A 20,627-nucleotide genomic window follows, 5' to 3' on the forward strand; every position below is an offset into this window, starting at 1 on the left:
TGATAACGCGTACCACATCGGTAACTTCGGTGTCGCGTTATCAAGACATGTCGAGTAAGGTGTCATACGAATCGGGGTGCTGCCCTCTCACCAATTCTGGCGATGAGGTTAGCATTCCGCCCTTCTAGAGGGACACGACATGTACGTAACTGTGAACCCCGGTTAAAGTTAACGAAAGCCTCAGCTCCACAAAATGGATGCTGCCACCACAGACACGAGTCTGACCTCCTGCTGCTGGGAGTCCTTCCAGCGAGGAGCGCTTGGACAAAGGGTTTCCTGTCAAGGGCGGTGTTCGCACCGTCCCAGACAGGGTTTGTGTATTCTGGGTAGGTAGGGCTTTGGCGAGAAGGTGACTGCGGAGTGGCACCCCGGTGCTCACTACGCATCTGCCGGTTAGAACCAGTTCCAGGGGCGACAGCCCTGGCCTGGGGCAAGTCCGGCAGGGGAGAGGGGTGTAACTACCCCCCTTCCTGGTCCCACCCTTAGGGCAGGACCTAGTCATGTACCCACCCCTTTCTTTAGGATAAAGACCGGAGCGGGGACCCTTCCAAATTAGATCATCTTTGATTCAAGAACTACTTTCTACGAAAGGACATTCAAGACTCTTCTCAAGATTTCTCCCTTGTGACTAAGGAGTAGTCACCCTGCATCAGCGGGCACCAACTAAGAACTCTGCGGTTTGCTGTAAGTCCTTCCTCAAGGAATCCGACGGCCCAGCTCGACGAGAACCGGCTTCCCTGGCACCTCTGACCTCTACCCACGTCATCAGCTCAGCTGTGATCTGTGGGTGCGACGAGACCTCGAGGGACCGGCCATCATCAGAACCTGCACGCTCTTAAAAACCAGCACGACCATCGAGGTAACTCTCTGGTGAGTGCTCTGGGGTCCGAGAAGCCCCGACCCTGAGCCGCTCTAGCACCGAAGTGCAGTCTCCCAGCATCTCCACGATCTGCGTGGGGCCCTTCTGCTCGCTGCTCAGCACGTTGTCTGGTCACTAGCCGCTGGCTTGTGCCCTTCTGTGACGACATCCGAGAATCATCACTGCTGGTCTGGTTGCTCCAGACCGGCCCTTGCTTCCATCTTTGCGAGAAGCACCCCGGACCCTCCTGGTCCACTCAAGACGCCATCTTAGGCCTACCACGTGGCCCTGAGATCTGCCAAGGCTTGTTGCCCCATCCTGGGCCCAGCGACGCCGACAGCATCATCCTTCGTGGGACAGCTCGCACCTCCACCGTGGTCGCCGACAACGCCTCCTGGTCCGTAAGACTGCAGAGCCTAGCGTCGCCCACTCACCTGGTCGAGGTGACGGCCAACCGGTACCTTCCTGGTACCCTCTGACTACTGGCTAGTAGTACGAACTTGGTCCCCTCTGCTTTCAGGTTTCATCAATCTCCGATCCAGGCTTGGATCTCTACGAACTATTCAGCACTGGTCGCCGGCCAGCAACTCCTTTTCTTCCGGCTCCTGGCTCGTCAGCGAAGACCCCGACGCCTGTAAGACTTGTGCAGCCGCAGCCCTCGTGGCTAGGTAACTCGGCATTTCGGTGCCTGCATTGTCTCTTTACTCTAGGGTCCCGAGTCCCTCGCTTCCGACTTGCCTTATCGGGTCCGCCCGAGACCTTAAACTTTCCGTGTCCTCGGACACTTGTTTTAAACTGTGCACTTGAAGTATTTGCTAAAGAGATTTGGTTTGTGCTTAGTACCCTGTCCTCATAAAGAGTACAGGGCTGTTGTGATTCTTAATAAATATACCGTTTATTTTCATAACACTTGTGTGGTGTCCTTTCACTGGGTGTTCAAGGGGTACATGTGTGGTAAACAGCTGGCTTAACGCGCCCTCTCGAGTCTTTAGCCTTAGACTGCTCGTATCCACGCTACTAGGATAGCTGGTCTATAGGTTGACTTACAACCAAACACCATAAGGGTCGTTGGAACGATACATAGCGGTCGCTAGAATAGCGAACGTTGCATATCGGGCCAACTTCTCACATTGGTGAGCAGCGGTTGGGATTTGAGCTTGCTGTTGTTTTACCACACGTATCCTAAGAATATCTTGTTGAAAGATCGCACAAGTACTGTTAGTACATATAACTAAAAGCTTAGAACACTCTGAGTTCTACTGAACCAGCTGTTGTAGCTCCTCAAGGCTTAGCACACCTTGGCTACAACTCTTAGCAAGGGAACAGTAGGTAAACACATAGTGTAGGTAGGTGCATCACTTACACCACACTAGAAACAGTATGTCGGACAAAGGAGGAAACTCTGGGTCTCCCCTTGTGTCAGTTGACCCTCCACAGGTCATCCCTTCAGGATATACTGTGCTGAGCTTCAAGGAGTTAAGACGACTGTGTCACTCCAGGAAGATTCAGCAGGGGTCTAACCCCACAACGTCCTTTCTGATTGGTCTCTTGGAGACTTATGATGCCAGAAGAGCGGAGAAACTTCGTAGCTCTTCTAATCCAGAAGGAGACATGCCTCCCCTCGAGGGAACCCGGGACGATCCTGACCTCATCCACCTCGCAACTGAGAACGAAGATGGGGAGGAAGATGAGGATGAGGATCTCTCTGGGGATGAGGCAGATAAGGGACAGGTAGAAGTCGTCAGACTAAGCAGGTCCAACTTAAGCAAACATGATAGCGGTACTGGGGGACCCCTGGGGCCACTATCAGGTCAGCTTAACATTGGGAATGGACGAGCCCGATCTCTGTCAAGAGGTTCTGGCAGATCCCTTCAAACCAATGGCTCTCACAACTCTTCTCAAAGAGGGATGACGTCCCCTCAGCGGAGAGTGTACGAAGCTAAGGAAAGGGCAGCTAATCTGAGGATCGAAAGGGAAGAACTCGCCCTGGCCAAAGAGAGGCTTGCCTTTGCTAGAGAGCAACAGTTAAGTGGGGCAATCCCCACTGGTGGCAGCAATGTACCTAGTAATAGGGAAAAGAGTTTCGATACGAAACACCTTGGTAAGATAGTGCCCCCCTTTAAACAAGGGGACGACATCCACAAATGGATTACTGCTTTGGAGAGGGCCTGCACTGTGCAGGGTGTTCCCCAGAGTCAGTGGGCAGCTATCTTGTGGCTCTCCTTTGAAGGTAAAGGAAGAGACAAGCTCCTCACCACAAGGGTGGAGGATGCTAACAATTACCAAATCTTGAAAAATACACTCGTTGAAGGGTTCGGCCTAACCACTGAGCAGTACAGGGTGCTGTTCAGGGATACCCAGAAAACGCAGTCTCAAGATTGGTCTGATTTTGTCGATTGTGCCACTAAGGCTTTTGAGGGCTGGTTGCTGGGCAGTAAGGTTACTGATTATCAAGGATTGTATAATTTGATGATGAGAGAACAAATTTTAAACAATTGTCAGAACCAGTTGCTGCATCAGCATCTTGTCGACTCGGATCTGACCTCTCCCCAAGAATTGGGAAAGAAGGCAGACAGATGGGTTCGTACAAGAGTTAAACAGAACCAGGGCCAGAATCAAGGTGGTCAGAAGAAAGCAGACCAGAAGGGTAAAGATTCTAAAGGGGAACAAAATGACCAGAAGTCTTCGACAGGTCCCCAACAACCCAAAGAGGGTGGGGGTCAGGCTCCCCAAAAGAAGAAAGAAGGCCACTCCAAAAGATGGTGCCAGTACTGTAAAAGTAAATCTCACTGGTTTAGTGAGTGCACCAAGAAAGGAGGAGGGCAGACTCCTGCCACTGCAGCCCCTAAGGCACCTGTGCCCCCTAGTACAGTCAGCAGTGGTAGTGCGCCTCCCAAGGGTTTAGTAGGGTTAACCCTGGGTTCTGAGGGGCGTGACAACTTAGTTGGCACACTCACTCAGGCTGTTCTTGTCAGTACAGGGGACGTGGACGTATCCCCTGACGTAAGCCCCAATTCTTTGGGCAAATACCGACAGACGCCTTTCATAAATGGAAAGATGGCTCAGGCCTATAGGGACACTTGTGCCAGCGTCACCATGGTGACGCCTAACTTTGTGGACCCTGGACAGATCATGCCAGGTACAGAATTCCTGGTGACCAATGCAAGCAATGTCACTACCAATCACAGTATGGCAATTGTAGCTTTCTCCTGGGGAGGGGTAACTGGCCAAAAGAAGGTTGTAGTTAGTCCAGACCTCCCAGTGGATTGTTTGTTGGGCAATGATTTGGAGTCATCACAATGGTCAGAAGTGGAGCACCGGACTCACATGGAAATGTTAGGTTTGCCAGCACATGTGTTCGCGGTGACTAGGTCACAGGTCAGGAAATGCCCCACTGAACAGGTGCTGGATCCTGGAACAACGGACCAGACACCTCCCAAGAAGAAGAGCGGTAGGGTTAAGGCTGCGCCTTCCCCCTTGCCCCAGGTCGAGGATCAAGTCTCAGAGGAGGCTGACCTACAGGAATTGAGGGAAACTGAGCCTAGGGAATTCGAACTTGATCAAGTTGAATTCTTGGGTTCAGGGGGACCCTCAAGGGAGGACCTGGGGAAGGACCAGTTAGACTGCCCTTCTCTTGAACCCCTCAGACAGCAGGCTGCTGCTGAGGCTGCTGGGAACGCCACAGGTACCCACAAGGTATACTGGGAAGATGGACTCCTGTACACTGAGTCAAGAGACCCCAAGCCTGGCATGACCAGGAGGCTGGTCGTCCCCTTGTCTCAGCGTGGTTTCCTACTTACCTTGGCCCACGAGATTCCCTTAGCAGGTCACTTAGGCCAGACGAAAACGTGGGACAGACACGTCTCACACTTTCACTGGCCTCACATGAACGAAGATACCAAGGAGTTTTGCCGCTCCTGTGTCACTTGCCAAGCCAGTGGTAAGTCAGGTGGCACGACAAAGGCCCCCCTTATACCAATGCCTGTGGTGGGGGTGCCCTTTGAACGGGTGGGGATCGACATCGTCGGTCCCATGGAACCACCAACAGCATCAGGGCACAAGTTTATACTGGTGGTAGTGGATCATGCCACCAGGTATCCTGAAGCTATTCCCCTTAGGACCACTACAGCACCTGTTGTGGCAAGAGCCCTAAGTGGAGTATTCTCCAGAGTGGGCTTCCCTAAGGAGGTCGTCTCCGACAGAGGTGCAAACTTCATGTCGAGCTACTTAACTGCTATGTGGAAGGAATGTGGCGTCAACTACAAGTTCACTACACCCTATCATCCACAATGCAATGGGCTTGTTGAGAGATTCAACAGGACCCTAAAAGGGATGATTCATGGACTACCGGAAAAGCTTCGGCGTAGATGGGACGTCCTGATCCCCTGCCTCTTGTTCGCCTACAGAGAAGTCCCACAGAAGGGGGTTGGCTACAGCCCTTTTGAACTTCTGTACGGGCATCCTGTAAGAGGACCCCTGTGTTTGGTGAAGGAAGGATGGGAGAGGCCTCTCAAAAAGCCTGCAGCCAACATAGTGGACTATGTGCTTGGCCTCCGCTCGCGGATGGCTGAATACATGGAAAAGGCATCGGAAAACCTTAAGGCCAGCCAAGAACTCCAAAAAGCTTGGCATGACCAAAAGGCTGTCTTGACTGTTTATCAGCCCGGACAGAAGGTGTGGGTGTTGGAGCCAGTGGCCCCAGCAGCACTCAAGGACAAATGGTCCGGGCCCTACACCATCCTGGAGAAAAAGGGAGAGGTCACCTACCTGGTCGACCTGGGAACTCCCCGGAGCCCCCACAGGGTGCTTCATGTCAACAGGCTAAAAGCATATGTCGACAGGAAGGACATGAGTTTGCTCCTGGCCCTAGATGAGGGACAGGAAGAGGAGAGTGACCCTCTCCCTGACCTGCTCACTCAGAATCCTGACGATGGCTCGGTAGATGGTGTTGTCTTTTGTGGCAGCCTCTCCGAACGTCAACAGAGCGACTGTAAACAGGTTCTTCAGTCGTTCAGACATATGTTTTCTCTAACACCCAGTCAGACCGATTGGTGCACCCATGAGGTTGACACTGGTGACAGCTTGCCCGTCAAGAGTAAAATCTACAGGCAGCCTGATCACGTTAGAGACTGCATCAAGAGTGAAGTGCAGAAAATGTTGGAGCTGGGAGTCATTGAACCCTCGGATAGCCCTTGGGCTAGTCCCGTAGTTCTAGTGCCGAAACCTCACACCCAGGGTGGTAAGAGAGAGATGAGGTTTTGCGTAGACTACAGGGGTCTCAATGCAGTCACTAAGACTGACGCCCACCCAATACCAAGGGCAGACGAGCTTATCGATAGATTGGCTTCGGCCAACTACTTAAGTACGTTTGACCTGACAGCTGGGTATTGGCAAATCAGGTTAGCTGAGGACGCCAAGCCTAAAACCGCATTTTCAACCCCTGGTGGGCATTATCAGTTCGTGGTGATGCCTTTCGGTCTGAAAAATGCACCTGCCACCTTCCAACGGTTGGTGAATCAAGTCCTTACTGGGCTGGATGACTTCTGTGCGGCGTATCTTGACGATATTGCTGTCTTTAGCTCCACCTGGGAGGATCACCTGGTCCACCTGCGGAAGACGTTAGAGGCACTGCAAGTAGCAGGTCTCACTATCAAGGCCACCAAGTGCCAGATAGGGCAGACACAGGTTGTATACCTGGGCCACCTTGTAGGTGGAGGTCAGGTTCAGCCACTGGAGAGCAAGATACAGTCAATCAGGGACTGGGCTCCTCCAACCACCCAGACTCAGGTTCGAGCTTTCTTGGGCCTGACTGGTTACTATAGGAAGTTTGTCAGGAACTATGGTTCAATTGTGACACCATTAAACGAGCTGACAAGTAAGAAAATGCCAAAAAAAGTTCAGTGGACAGCGAGCTGTCAAAAAGCATTCGATGACCTAAAGCAGGCCATGTGCACGGCGCCTATCCTGAAGAGTCCAGACTACTCCAAACCATTCATTGTCCAAACAGATGCTTCTGAGTTGGGTGTGGGAGCTGTTCTTTCTCAACTGAATTTTGATGGTCAAGACCAGCCCATTGCTTTTATAAGCAGAAGGCTGACCCCTAGAGAGAAGAATTGGTCAGCTATTGAGAGGGAGGCCTTTGCTGTGGTTTGGGCCCTGAAGAAGCTGAGGCCATATTTGTTTGGCACTCACTTCAAGATTCAGACCGACCATAAGCCCCTCTTGTGGCTAAATCAGATGATGGGTGAAAACCCCAAACTGCTTAGGTGGTCCATTTCCCTACAGGGGATGGACTTTACAGTGGAACATAGACCTGGTACTGATCATGGCAATGCCGATGGGCTCTCCAGATATTTCCACTTAGAACAAGAAGACTCACCTGGTCAAGGTTAGCTTATTGTTCCGACGTTTGGGGGGGGGTCATGTAGGAGAGTAGGGTCTGCAATCCTATGATCACCCAGATTTTTTGCTTTTGTTTCACTGGTTTACGACTTTCTCTGGCTGTGGGCCTGCCAATCAGACCCACAGCCTGGCTGTTCTCTTTCTAAATTACGAGATGTACCCTAGGTGCGTTTACCAATTGGTACTGGGCCACCTTATCAGACCCTGTAACTCAGGGCATGGGTGTACCCAGGGCCGCCAGGGGCTGCAGCATGTATTATGCCACCCCTGGCTGGCCTCCTAAATTTGACACAACTGGCTGCATGACAGCTGGGGCGAAGTCGTGTAATCACCCTTTGCTTTAGGTATAGTAGTTCTATATCTAACCATACAATGGACACCCGAGTTCCTATCAGTCACTCCTATGGCAGGCCTTGACAATCCTGAAGGCAGAGTGCGTGGGCTCGTGTGAACTGTGTTCTGGCCCGAGCCGAGCCCGGTTGCAGCTTGCGGAATCAAGACCCAATGGCTGTTCCATGATAACGCGTACCACATCGGTAACTTCGGTGTCGCGTTATCAAGACATGTCGAGTAAGGTGTCATACGAATCGGGGTGCTGCCCTCTCACCAATTCTGGCGATGAGGTTAGCATTCCGCCCTTCTAGAGGGACACGACATGTACGTAACTGTGAACCCCGGTTAAAGTTAACGAAAGCCTCAGCTCCACAAAATGGATGCTGCCACCACAGACACGAGTCTGACCTCCTGCTGCTGGGAGTCCTTCCAGCGAGGAGCGCTTGGACAAAGGGTTTCCTGTCAAGGGCGGTGTTCGCACCGTCCCAGACAGGGTTTGTGTATTCTGGGTAGGTAGGGCTTTGGCGAGAAGGTGACTGCGGAGTGGCACCCCGGTGCTCACTACGCATCTGCCGGTTAGAACCAGTTCCAGGGGCGACAGCCCTGGCCTGGGGCAAGTCCGGCAGGGGAGAGGGGTGTAACTACCCCCCTTCCTGGTCCCACCCTTAGGGCAGGACCTAGTCATGTACCCACCCCTTTCTTTAGGATAAAGACCGGAGCGGGGACCCTTCCAAATTAGATCATCTTTGATTCAAGAACTACTTTCTACGAAAGGACATTCAAGACTCTTCTCAAGATTTCTCCCTTGTGACTAAGGAGTAGTCACCCTGCATCAGCGGGCACCAACTAAGAACTCTGCGGTTTGCTGTAAGTCCTTCCTCAAGGAATCCGACGGCCCAGCTCGACGAGAACCGGCTTCCCTGGCACCTCTGACCTCTACCCACGTCATCAGCTCAGCTGTGATCTGTGGGTGCGACGAGACCTCGAGGGACCGGCCATCATCAGAACCTGCACGCTCTTAAAAACCAGCACGACCATCGAGGTAACTCTCTGGTGAGTGCTCTGGGGTCCGAGAAGCCCCGACCCTGAGCCGCTCTAGCACCGAAGTGCAGTCTCCCAGCATCTCCACGATCTGCGTGGGGCCCTTCTGCTCGCTGCTCAGCACGTTGTCTGGTCACTAGCCGCTGGCTTGTGCCCTTCTGTGACGACATCCGAGAATCATCACTGCTGGTCTGGTTGCTCCAGACCGGCCCTTGCTTCCATCTTTGCGAGAAGCACCCCGGACCCTCCTGGTCCACTCAAGACGCCATCTTAGGCCTACCACGTGGCCCTGAGATCTGCCAAGGCTTGTTGCCCCATCCTGGGCCCAGCGACGCCGACAGCATCATCCTTCGTGGGACAGCTCGCACCTCCACCGTGGTCGCCGACAACGCCTCCTGGTCCGTGAGACTGCAGAGCCTAGCGTCGCCCACTCACCTGGTCGAGGTGACGGCCAACCGGTACCTTCCTGGTACCCTCTGACTACTGGCTAGTAGTACGAACTTGGTCCCCTCTGCTTTCAGGTTTCATCAATCTCCGATCCAGGCTTGGATCTCTACGAACTATTCAGCACTGGTCGCCGGCCAGCAACTCCTTTTCTTCCGGCTCCTGGCTCGTCAGCGAAGACCCCGACGCCTGTAAGACTTGTGCAGCCGCAGCCCTCGTGGCTAGGTAACTCGGCATTTCGGTGCCTGCATTGTCTCTTTACTCTAGGGTCCCGAGTCCCTCGCTTCCGACTTGCCTTATCGGGTCCGCCCGAGACCTTAAACTTTCCGTGTCCTCGGACACTTGTTTTAAACTGTGCACTTGAAGTATTTGCTAAAGAGATTTGGTTTGTGCTTAGTACCCTGTCCTCATAAAGAGTACAGGGCTGTTGTGATTCTTAATAAATATACCGTTTATTTTCATAACACTTGTGTGGTGTCCTTTCACTGGGTGTTCAAGGGGTACATGTGTGGTAAACAGCTGGCTTAACGCGCCCTCTCGAGTCTTTAGCCTTAGACTGCTCGTATCCACGCTACTAGGATAGCTGGTCTATAGGTTGACTTACAACCAAACACCATAAGGGTCGTTGGAACGATACATAGCGGTCGCTAGAATAGCGAACGTTGCATATCGGGCCAACTTCTCACACTCCTCCCTAGTCATAAAACAGGCCGACAAAGGGGGAGCAGTCGTGATTTGGCCTCGCGAAAAATATGTCGCTGAGGGTTTAAAACAAGTAAGTAACACCACATGGTATCGAGCACTAAAAGAGGATCCCACGATTGAGATCCAGGGAATAATCAATAAAGTGTTGGTCCAGGGTAAAGAGGAAGGTTTTTTGGGGATCAAAGAATTTGACTTTTTAAACAAACAATGTCCCCGGATACCAGTTCTATACCTCCTACCAAAAATCCACAAAAACCTAGCCGAATCACCAGGGCGCCCGATTGTGTCGGGATGCGACTCCTGCTTGGAGCCTACATCCAAGTATGTGGATTTCTTTCTAAGACCATTCCTGAAAGAGGTAAATTCATACCTCAGAGATACTACGGATTTCCTTTTGAAGGTGGAGGGAACTAGATTTGACCCACAAAATCAAATTATGGCTACTATGGACTTTATGTCCTTGTATACACAGATTCCTCAAGAGGAAGCTCTTGAGGTAATTGAGTTATACCAAGACAAAAGGGACAGGCCTCACAGAGTGCCGACTTCATTTATATTACAACTTGCAGCAATAGCATTGACGAAGAACTACTTCGTGTTCAATGATCAATTCTATATGCAAATTAAGGGCACTGCCATGGGGTCTCTACATGGCACAATACGAGTCCATGTTTGTGGAAAATAATAATCCATACATTGCGAACATTGTACAATGGTGGCGCTATATAGATGACGTGTGGCTCCTGTGGCAGTGGAGCCACACCGAACTATTGGCGTTCCATGAATGGATTAACTCCAGGCACAGGGACATTCAGTTTTCTATTGAGACAAGTACCAGCAAAATGACATTTCTAGACGTTGAACTGTCCTGTGCGGATGGCGTCCTCCAAACATCTTTAAAAAAAAACCCACGGCCAGAATACAATCTTGCACCCCAAGAGCTACCACCCAAGAAGCCTGAAGGCAAATTTACCGTATGGGCAAATGCTACGCATTCGCAGAAATTGCTCTGAACTAGGGGATTATGATCAACATGCCCAGTCATTTTGTAATGAAATGCTCCATCGAGGGTACCCAAAGAAGATGTTGAAGCACTCATATAAAAGAGCCAGATAGACCCCACGCGAATCACTTTTGCAAACCAAAGATTCTGTCCATCAACTGTTGTTTTGCATTTTGTGACCCCAAGTGGGATGGTTATGCTCAGACGTGAGTCCCATGCTCTCCACACGACTGGAGTCAAGCTATCCTGGCTGAAGACGGCTGATAGCCAGAAACCGGTCCTAGGGTGCTTGATTCCGGTCCGGAAAGACAAGGCTTGGTAGTTCGGGATAGACTGTTCCCATGAGGCACAGGGTCAAGTCTGATTTGCATATGGCCATGTCTGAACTGGGGTGGTGTGGAGTGCAAAAAAACAATGATTTTAGGCCCAGATCTCTGTACTGGGGTGAATGTATGGCATTGTTCTGCATTCTCTCCATCAACTGTTGTTTTGCATTTTGTCACCCCGAGTGGGATGGGTATGCTCAGACATGAGTCCCATGCTCTCCACACCACAAGAGTCAAGCTATCCTGGCTGAAGACGGCTGATAGCCAGAAACCGGTCCTAGGATTCTTGATTCCGGTCCAGGAAAGACATGGCTTGGCAGTTCGGGCTGGACTGTTCCCATGAGGCACAGGGTCAAGGCTGATTTGCACATGGCCATGTCCAAACTGGGGTGGTGTGGAGGGCAAAACAACGATGGATTTAGGCCCAGATCTCTGTACTGGGGTGAATGAATGACATTGTTCTGCATTCTGTACATCAAATGTTGTTTCCCATTTTGTCACCCCGAGTGGGATGGGTATGCTCAGACGTGAGTCCCATGCTCTCCACACCACTGGAGTCAAGCTATCCTGGCTAAAGACGGCTGATAGCCAGAAACCGGTCCTAGGATGCTTCATTCCAGTCCAGGAAAAACATGGCTTGGAAGTTCGGGCTGGACTGTTCCCATGAGGCACAGGGTCAAGGCTGATTTGCATATGGCCATGTCTGAAATGGGGTGGTGTGGAGTGCAAAAAAACGATGGATTTAGGCCCAGATCTCTTTACTGGGGTGAATGTATGACATTTTTCTGCATTCTCTCCATCAACTGTTGTTTTGCATTTTGTGACCCCAAGTGGGATGGTTATGCTCAGACGTGAGTCCCATGCTCTCCACACGACTGGAGTCAAGCTATCCTGGCTGAAGACGGCTGATAGCCAGAAACGGGTCCTATGATGCTTGATTCCGGTCCAGGAAAGACATGGCTTGGCAGTTCGGGATAGACTGTTCCCATGAGGCACAGGGTCAAGGCTGATTTGCATATGGCCATGTCTGAACTGGGGTGGTGTGGAGTGCAAAAAAACGATGAATTTAGGCCAAGATCTCTGTACTGGGGTGAATGTATGACATTGTTCTGCATTCTGTCCATCAACTGTTGTTTTGCAATTTGTCACCACGAGTGGGATGAGTATGCTCAGACGTGAGTCTCATGCTCTCCTCACCACTGGAGTCAAGCTATCCTGGCTGAAGACGGCTGATAGCCAGAAACCGGTCCTACGATGCTTGATTCCGGTCCAGGAAAGACATTGCTTGGCAGTTCGGGCTGGACTGTTCCCATGAGGCACAGGGTCAAGGCTAATTTGCATATGGCCATGTATGAACTGGGGTGGTGTGGAGTGCAAAAAAACGATGAATTTAGGCCAAGATCTCTGTACTGGGGTGAATGTATGGCACTGTTCTGCATTCTGTCCATCAACTATTGTTTTGCATTTTGTCCCCCCGAGTGGGATGGGTATGCTCAGACATGAGTCTCATGCTCTCTACACCACAGGAGTCAAGCTATCCTGGCTGAAGACGGCTGATAGCCAGATACCGGTCCTAGGATGCTTGATTCCGGTCCAGGAAAGACATGGCTTGGCAGTTCGGGCTGGACTGTTCCCATGAGGCACAGGGTCAAGGCTGATTTGCACATGGCCGTGTCCGAACTGGGGTGGTGTGGAGGGCAAAAAAGACAATGTATTTAGGCCCAGATCTCTGTACTGGGGTGAATGTATGACATTGTTCTGCATTCTCTCCATCAACTGTTGTTTTGCATTTTGTCACCCCGAGTGGGATGGGTATGCTCAGACGTGAGTCCCATGCTCTCCACACCACTGGAGTCAAGCTATCCTGGCTGAAGAAGCCTGATAGCCAGAAACCGGTCCTAGGATGCTTGATTCCGGTCCAGGAAAGACATGGCTTGGCAGTTCGGGCTGGACTGTTCCCATGAGGCACAGGGTCAAGTCTGATTTGCATATGGCCATGTATGAACTGGGGTGGTGTGGAGTGCAAAAAAACGATGAATTTAGGCCAAGATCTCTGTACTGGGGTGAATGTATGGCATTGTTCTGCATTCTGTCCATCAACTATTGTTTTGCATTTTGTCACCCCGAGTGGGATGGGTATGCTCAGACATGAGTCTCATGCTCTCTACACCACAGGAGTCAAGCTATCCTGGCTGAAGACGGCTGATAGCCAGAAACCGGTCCTAGGATGCTTGATTCCGGTCCAGGAAAGACATGGCTTGGCAGTTCGGGCTGGACTGTTCCCATGAGGCACAGGGTCAAGGCTGATTTGCACATGGCCGTGTCCGAACTGGGGTGGTGTGGAGGGCAAAAAAGACAATGGATTTAGGCCCAGATCTCTGTACTGGGGTGAATGAATGACACTGTTCTGCATTCTGTCCATCAACTGTTGTTTTGCATTTTGTCACCCCGAGTGGGATGGGTATGCTCAGACGTGAGTCCCATGCTCTCCACAACACTGGAGTCAAGCTATCCTGGCTGAAGAAGCCTGATAGCCAGAAACCGGTCCTAGGATGCTTGATTCCGGTCCAGGAAAGACATGGCTTGGCAGTTCGGGCTGGACTGTTCCCATGAGGCACAGGGTCAAGGCTGATTTGCATATGGCCATGTCTGAACTGGGGTGGTGTGGATTACAAAAAAATGATGGATTTAGGCCCAGATTTCTGTATTCGGGTGAATGTATGACATTGTTCTGCATTCTGTCCATCAACTGTTGTTTCCCATTTTGTCACCCCGAGTGGGATGGGTATGCTCAGACATGAGTCCCATGCTCTCCACACCACTGGAGTCAAGCTATTGTGGCTGAAGACGGCTGATAGCCAGAAACCGGTCCTAGGATGCTTGATTCCGGTCCAGGAAAGACATGGCTTGGCAGTTCGGGCTGGACTTTTCCCATGAGGCACAGGGTCAAGGCTGATTTGCATATGGCCATGTCTGAACTGGGGTGATGTGGAGTGCAAAAAAACGATGGATTTAGGCCCAGGTCTCTGTACTGGAGTGAATGTATGACATTGTTCTGAATTCTGTCCATCAACTGTTGTTTCGCATTTTGTCACCCCGAGTGGGATGGGTATGCTCAGACGTGAGTCCCATGCTCTCCACACCACTGGAGTCAAGCTATCCTGGCTGAAGACGGCTGATAGCCAGAAACCAGTCCTAGGATGCTTGATTCCGGTCCAGGAAAGACATGGCTTGGCAGTTCGGTCTCGACTGTCCCCATGAGGCACAGGGTCAAGGCTGATTTGCATATGGCCATGTCTGAACTGGGGTGGTGTGGAGTGCAAAAAAACGATGGATTTAGGCCCAGAACTCTGTACTGGGGTGAATGTATGACATTGTTCTGCATTCTGTCCATCAACTGTTGTTTTGCATTTTGTCACCCCAAGTGGGATGGTTATGCTCAGACGTGAGTCCCATGCTCTCCACACGACTGGAGTCAAGCTATCCTGGCTGAAGACGGCTGATAGCCAGAAACCGGTCCTAGGATGCTTGATTCCGGTCCAGGAAAGACATGGTTTGGCAGTTCGGGCTGGACTGTTCCCATGAGGCACAGGGTCAAGGATGATTTGCATATGGCCATGTCTGAACTGGGGTGGTGTGGAGTACAAAAAGACTATGGATTTAGGCCCATATCTCTGTACTGGGATGAATGTATGATATTGTTATGCATTCTGTCCATCAACTGCTGTTTTGCAATTTGTCACCCCGAGTGGGATGGGTATGCTCAGACGTGAGTCCCATGCACTCCACACCACCCCAGTTCAGACATGTCCATATGCAAGTCAGCCTTGACCCTGGGCCTCATGGGAAAGGTCCAGACCCATTAGGCATATGGTGCCTCCATGTTCTGATCCTTCAGTCTTTTTTGCGCCCTACTCTAGAACGCACTTTCACCTGATATTCATGAAACCTACTCATTCCATAACTTCAAAATCACACTAAAATGTGATCTACTACAACTGCAAAGCAAAAATGATAAAGGGCCCTATTCACAAAAAGGCTGGGAAGGTACAGGCAGAAATCTGGGCCTCTGCTTGAATATACTTTTCTAGTTTTTTGGGATTCACCAACATTTCCGGGAGTACACTTAATTATTCCATAGTTAACCACTAATTGCCCTCCTATTTGCTATGGGCTGCAAGAGAAATGGGCAAAAAGTAGAAACTACAGAATCTAATCAGGGCTTAGTGAGCAATTAATACTAATTTGCTGTTCCTGCCTCTGTTTTCATGACTGTCGATAATACCAAGCATCGCAAGAGCAGTCAAAGGTATCCCAAAGTACTAGTGTCAGGGCCTCCAAGCCAGGAGTAGCACAGGGGTTGAGGGCCATGGCAATTATACATACGTCCTGACAGCTGGATAAAAGCAGATGTGAGCAGAGAGGGTTGGACCATTCACAACAAAGGTTCCTTTGCAGAAACTTTCTGATGCTTCTGTTGCTTGTTTGGAGCATGAAATCTTGGGCACAATGTCACATACACAGAGCTGCTACCATCCTCCGTGTACTTGAAATAACTCTGTTTATATGTTTGTGTTCAGCTCATTATATATCTCTGTATAGGTTCCTAAGCAGAGATGACTCAACCTCGTATGTATTATTTGTGCGCACAAGATTGTGTGTGCATGTGTTTGTTTCTGGTAGCCCCAAGATCACTGATTTAAAACACACTGTGTGACAGCACTAAACCACGCAGGAGCTACGAAAATACCTGAAACATGCCCACCTCCAGGGGTGCGAGATAAATACCTCTAAAATACCCTTATACATTTGTTTTTATTATCTCCATAGGAACTGCTAATAAATGATGCTTGGACAATATAGACAATTTTTTAACATGGCCCAATAAAGATAAGAAACCTTTTACACCAAAAGGAAGTCAGACGAGCCCGTCCAAGTGAGCCGTCTCAAAAAGAGAGAAGTCTACTTCACAGAATGCTCTTTCCCAATGGCTGGCCACCGTTTAGCATAAATGATCATGCCAGCCAATGGGAAAGAGGGGCGGGGCTTAAAGCCCGATACTGAAGCTGACCAAAAAACATAAAATCTCGCCAGCGAGACTGCGCATGTGCAGCCCAAGCAGACGAGACCTAAAATATAGTCAGGACAATGGGCCTCATTTATGAAAAATGACGCATCGCTGCGTGAAAACAGCGATGCACCACTCATTGCACCTTCCTTGCGACACGAATGATGCAACATATTTACAGTATGACGCATCATGTTGCAAGGAGTTACAGATACGTCAGTATTTCTGACATATCTGTAGGCACAAAAATTATGCATTGCTTGAGTGTGTCAAAAAATAACGCAACTCCAGCAATGGGTCATTTCACATGGGCAAGTCCCATTTAGAATGTGCCTGCATCAGTCTTACGCGCAGCAGGCATAAGATATTGACGCATTTCCGTCCTAGAAGTGGCGCAGTGAAATCTCATAGATTTCACTGCGTCACTTCTACGAGGCTTACTTGTGTCAGAACGCCCACCCTGCATACGTTATGCCTGACGTAGGTATAATGCAGCGCAAGGATTTACAAACTGACTTATCTACCTAGATGCTTCACTTTGTAAATATGACACAATATGGCACATTTTTTACGCTGCTGGTGCCTCACAAAAAGTGACGCACCAGTGGCGCAAAAGTGACGCATGGGCTCATAAATAAGACCCAATGTATTTTCCTCAGTAACTTATACTAGAGCAGAGGCAATATACCTGAATCAGGTCTATTGGTATGCATGGTATGTCTGTTGACAGACAATCAGCATTTCATTTTTGGCAGTTTAATACCGTACCATATCACAAACAAAAACAGTGTTCTAGACTCTGTCAAACAAAAGTAGAGCTGTAAATTCTGTTTTTGTTTGTGCTATGTAAGACTGCCAAAAGTAAAATGTAAAGGATTGTCCATGCTTTTCTTTCCCTGTCCAAGAATTAAGGACAAAATATCAACATTTGTAGTGAGAGGTAATTCTTGGAAGGGGGAAATGGAGCGTGCCTTACAGCATAAACATAATATATTTGGCAGTTTTACAAAACTCCAAATCGGCTTTCCGCATGCAGGAATTGGGAGACGGGATACTAGCCTTGATCGTTAGGTGGGAGAGTAGCCTGGGAATCAGTAGTCTCTGCCTGAATCAAGAGGGTTGGCATGCATGTATTATGGCAGATTTTGTTAGTGTTATCACTTGGGCCCATTTTATGTCAGTAGATCAGGCTTTGATAGAATGGTGCATTGCAATATGAATCATTATATATAAATACCATGGGAATGAATATGTGTAGAAGTTAATAACTCTAGTATAATGTTGGTATAGGTTAAAAGGTCAGGTGACAGTTGCATTGTCTTGCTAGAGCTAAAAATGCATGTTGATCAATGACTGCCCTCCTCCCATCTGTGCTGCTGCCAGAGAAAAACACCATAAATTATCTAGTTATCCAAAACTCTTTAATACCATTACAGTGTCATGTATCGTGTCATGTGTCTGCCCCTGAAAATTCAAGCTCTGTCAGCTGGATAAATAAACAAAATGATCACCACTCTGTGGAGAGCAAATACTTTTTTTGTGAAAGCACAAAAATTCTGCCTTTTCAAAACATGCACTCCTGTCTCACAACATTTGTATGAGCCAAAGCCCCTGACCTGATCATTTTCACACAATTTTGTCAGGCGAAAACTGCTCTGTCAAACCTAACCAAAAAAAATGTGAACACCCACAATCGTTTTTAGGAATTTCTGCATCTTTTAAAAAAAATATTTCTCAGGGCAAAGGCAGCAGTGTTTTTCAGGATTGGACCTGAAAAGGTCAAAATAGTAGAGGAAGATGCTTCTCCATAGAGAAGAATGTGTTCCTTGTCTTAGAGTAAAAGGAAGAACCATGGGTACAAAAACACTAGTTGTGTCACATTCCACCTACAAAAATGTGAATTTATTGCAACTCTGCAATCCTACAAACAGACTTAGAACATCTCTCCAGGAGTACTCTGGACAGGCTTTCTGAATTGCTATAAGGCAAAAATTAGAAAAGTTCAAACTTAAGGTTATGTGAATTTGCCATTATGAGAAGATGACATCCTATGAGCCTTGACCACCTCACAGCTTTCTCTCATATCTCATTTCCTCAGTGCTGTGGATGAATGTTTCTCTTAATATTTTCTCCATGTCATTTTTCTTAAAGGTTCCATATATAGCAAATAAACTTGGAACACTCAGAGGGACTGCGAGCGACACCTGGTGCCTATGAAATCATTGATGAACGAATGAATAGATGCAGTGCAATAAACCTACCAGGGAGGTGAACAATACCCAGGAGCTGGATCAGTGGCCCATAATCTGTGTTCTTGAGTTCATGTTCATAACTTTCATGCAAAGTTTCTGTGATTATTTTAGCCATTTTGTAATGCTCCTAAATTTCCAAACTATCACTCTTTTCAATGCAAAACAAATAAAGAATGATTGGAAGATAACAAAGTTGACATCTTCCCATTTCTGTGTTCTGGTCTCCACAAAATAGGGTCCACCTAGACCTCCTGTGCATCTTTTATAGAGGCATTCAGTGAAAAGAGAGTTCTCTTTATCCAGTAGGAATTATAGGAAGTTCAATCCTTTGAGAGATAGGTTGTTGAGAGATATTACAATACAAACTAGAACATTGGAATGTTGACCACTCCACTGAAGACAATGGAGTGCAATGCTTCTAATGGCTTGTAAAAGCCCGGAGCAGCAACATTGTTATACAAATTTGGACTGTCTGCCCTCTAGGGGAAGAATGTTCTTGGCTACCTCTGTAGCGGGCTCTACTGGCCATTAAAGGCATGCTGCCTTGTTAAAGGTCCAAGCCGAACCGTTAACGGCCGCTAGAGATCGCTACTTTGGGCTCAAAGGCTATATTATGACTTTATTCACGGGGTGACCCATACAAAAGTAAACTTTGAACTTTTCAGCTGGGACATCCCTTATGGCTCTTTTTTTCAATACCCTTATAAATGAACTTGAGGAAGAAGTTCAGAGCCATGTGAATCTCTCCACATATAAATTAATACACCCATTCGGCTTCATTAACAAGTGATCTACTGCTTCCATTTGCTGCCTTTCCTACTTAGCTTCCTGCCATGTATCAGTAGGAAAAGGCTGCAAATCAAATAATATTTTTTACACAGGTGCTCTACACCACCTTAGCATCTTTAGTTGTAGATATTGTTAAATACAGCATGTGGTCAAATTAGTTTCTAGTTTATGAGACACAGATCTTTTGCTGTTCTGATTTATGCACCTCGTGCCTCCCTTAAGTGAACTTGGGAAGTCATCCAATCGTATAAAGACATTGTTGACTTCCTGTAGTACTTGGGTGCCTCAAGAATATTTTGTTTAAGAGTTCCCTCTAATACTATGCTAAATATATTTCTATAATAATAGTGGGCTAGAACACTATATCTCACTCATGGCCAAAATTGGTTAAAAATGTCTGACTGGTTTATAAGATAATATATATATGATCAACCACCCTTTAGACTAAACTTGCAGAACATAGCTCAAGACTGAAGAATGCCTATACAGCTTTAGTGGGATCTTTCATTGTAATGCAGTGTTTCCCAGCCTTCTTAGAACCATGACCGGCTTTTTAGAATGATCAAGTTTTGCAACCCACCTATCTTGAACCCCTTCGGTGACTTGGAAGGCACCCTCCGTCCGATCACCAGGCACAGGAAATCCCTCTGTTGCAGGCACCAGAGATTTCCCTTTTCTCCCAAACAGCCTCCGGAGCTGGGAAATGTGGCTGTGGCTCCAGAGGCTGTCGCTTTGGTCTCTGTTCAATGACGATCAGCACGCACATCACACAGACTTCGATACACAGAAACCAAAACTGAAATGAGCTAATTTTAGTTTCACTTTCTATGTGCTCAGGGGGCTATCTCAGCCCCCGAGCACCTAGAAAACCAGGAGAGGTATCATTGGAAAAGGGACAATCACCCCTTTCCAATGGTATCCCTCGCTAGTGATCCATCTACTAGGCACTAGGGAGGGGGCTCCTTAGCAAGGGCCTTTGCTCTGCCCAAAATATTTGTGAAAAAATCAGCCTTTCTGCCCCTCCCTGGGGGTAGATGATGCAGTAGTCCCCAATCCGCCCCTCCTGGGGGACAGAAAGCCCACTAAAAGCCAGGGATTTTTTAAATATGATTTAGGGGTGGAGGCTGCCCAAGATGGGCATGACAATGCCCCAACCCCTCCAGCACAATTCTAGTCTTTCTGCCCCCTGAAAGGCAGATCAAGGCAGTAACCCCCAATCAACCATCCCTCGCAGGCAGAAAGTCCCCTAGAAACTAGGGATTTTTTAAAATTTGATTTAGGGGTATGGACCCCCAGCATAATTCCATCCTTTCTGCCCCCTTGTCGGCAGATGTGGGCAGTTGCCCCTGGGGGGCCAGAAAGCCCACTAGATGCCAGGGATTATATGTCTTTTTTTTTAGGGGTG

At 48.7% G+C, this 20,627-nt stretch overlaps 1 protein-coding gene across 1 annotated transcript in view; it reads left to right on the top strand.

The window, feature by feature from the left end:
• Positions 1 to 18,476, top strand: part of LOC147740929 (uncharacterized) — a 493,251-nt gene extending 474,775 nt beyond the window's left edge. Inside the window, exon 9 of the mRNA XM_086936080.1 lies at positions 18,333 to 18,476. The gene's annotated coding sequence lies outside the window, so the exon portion shown is untranslated. The remainder of the gene's footprint in view (positions 1 to 18,332) is intronic.
• Positions 18,477 to 20,627: the final 2,151 nt, after the last annotated feature.

Source organism: Lissotriton vulgaris, chromosome 1_1 (genome assembly GCF_964263255.1).
Source record: "Lissotriton vulgaris chromosome 1_1, aLisVul1.2, whole genome shotgun sequence".
NCBI classification, from domain to species: Eukaryota; Metazoa; Chordata; class Amphibia; order Caudata; family Salamandridae; genus Lissotriton; species Lissotriton vulgaris.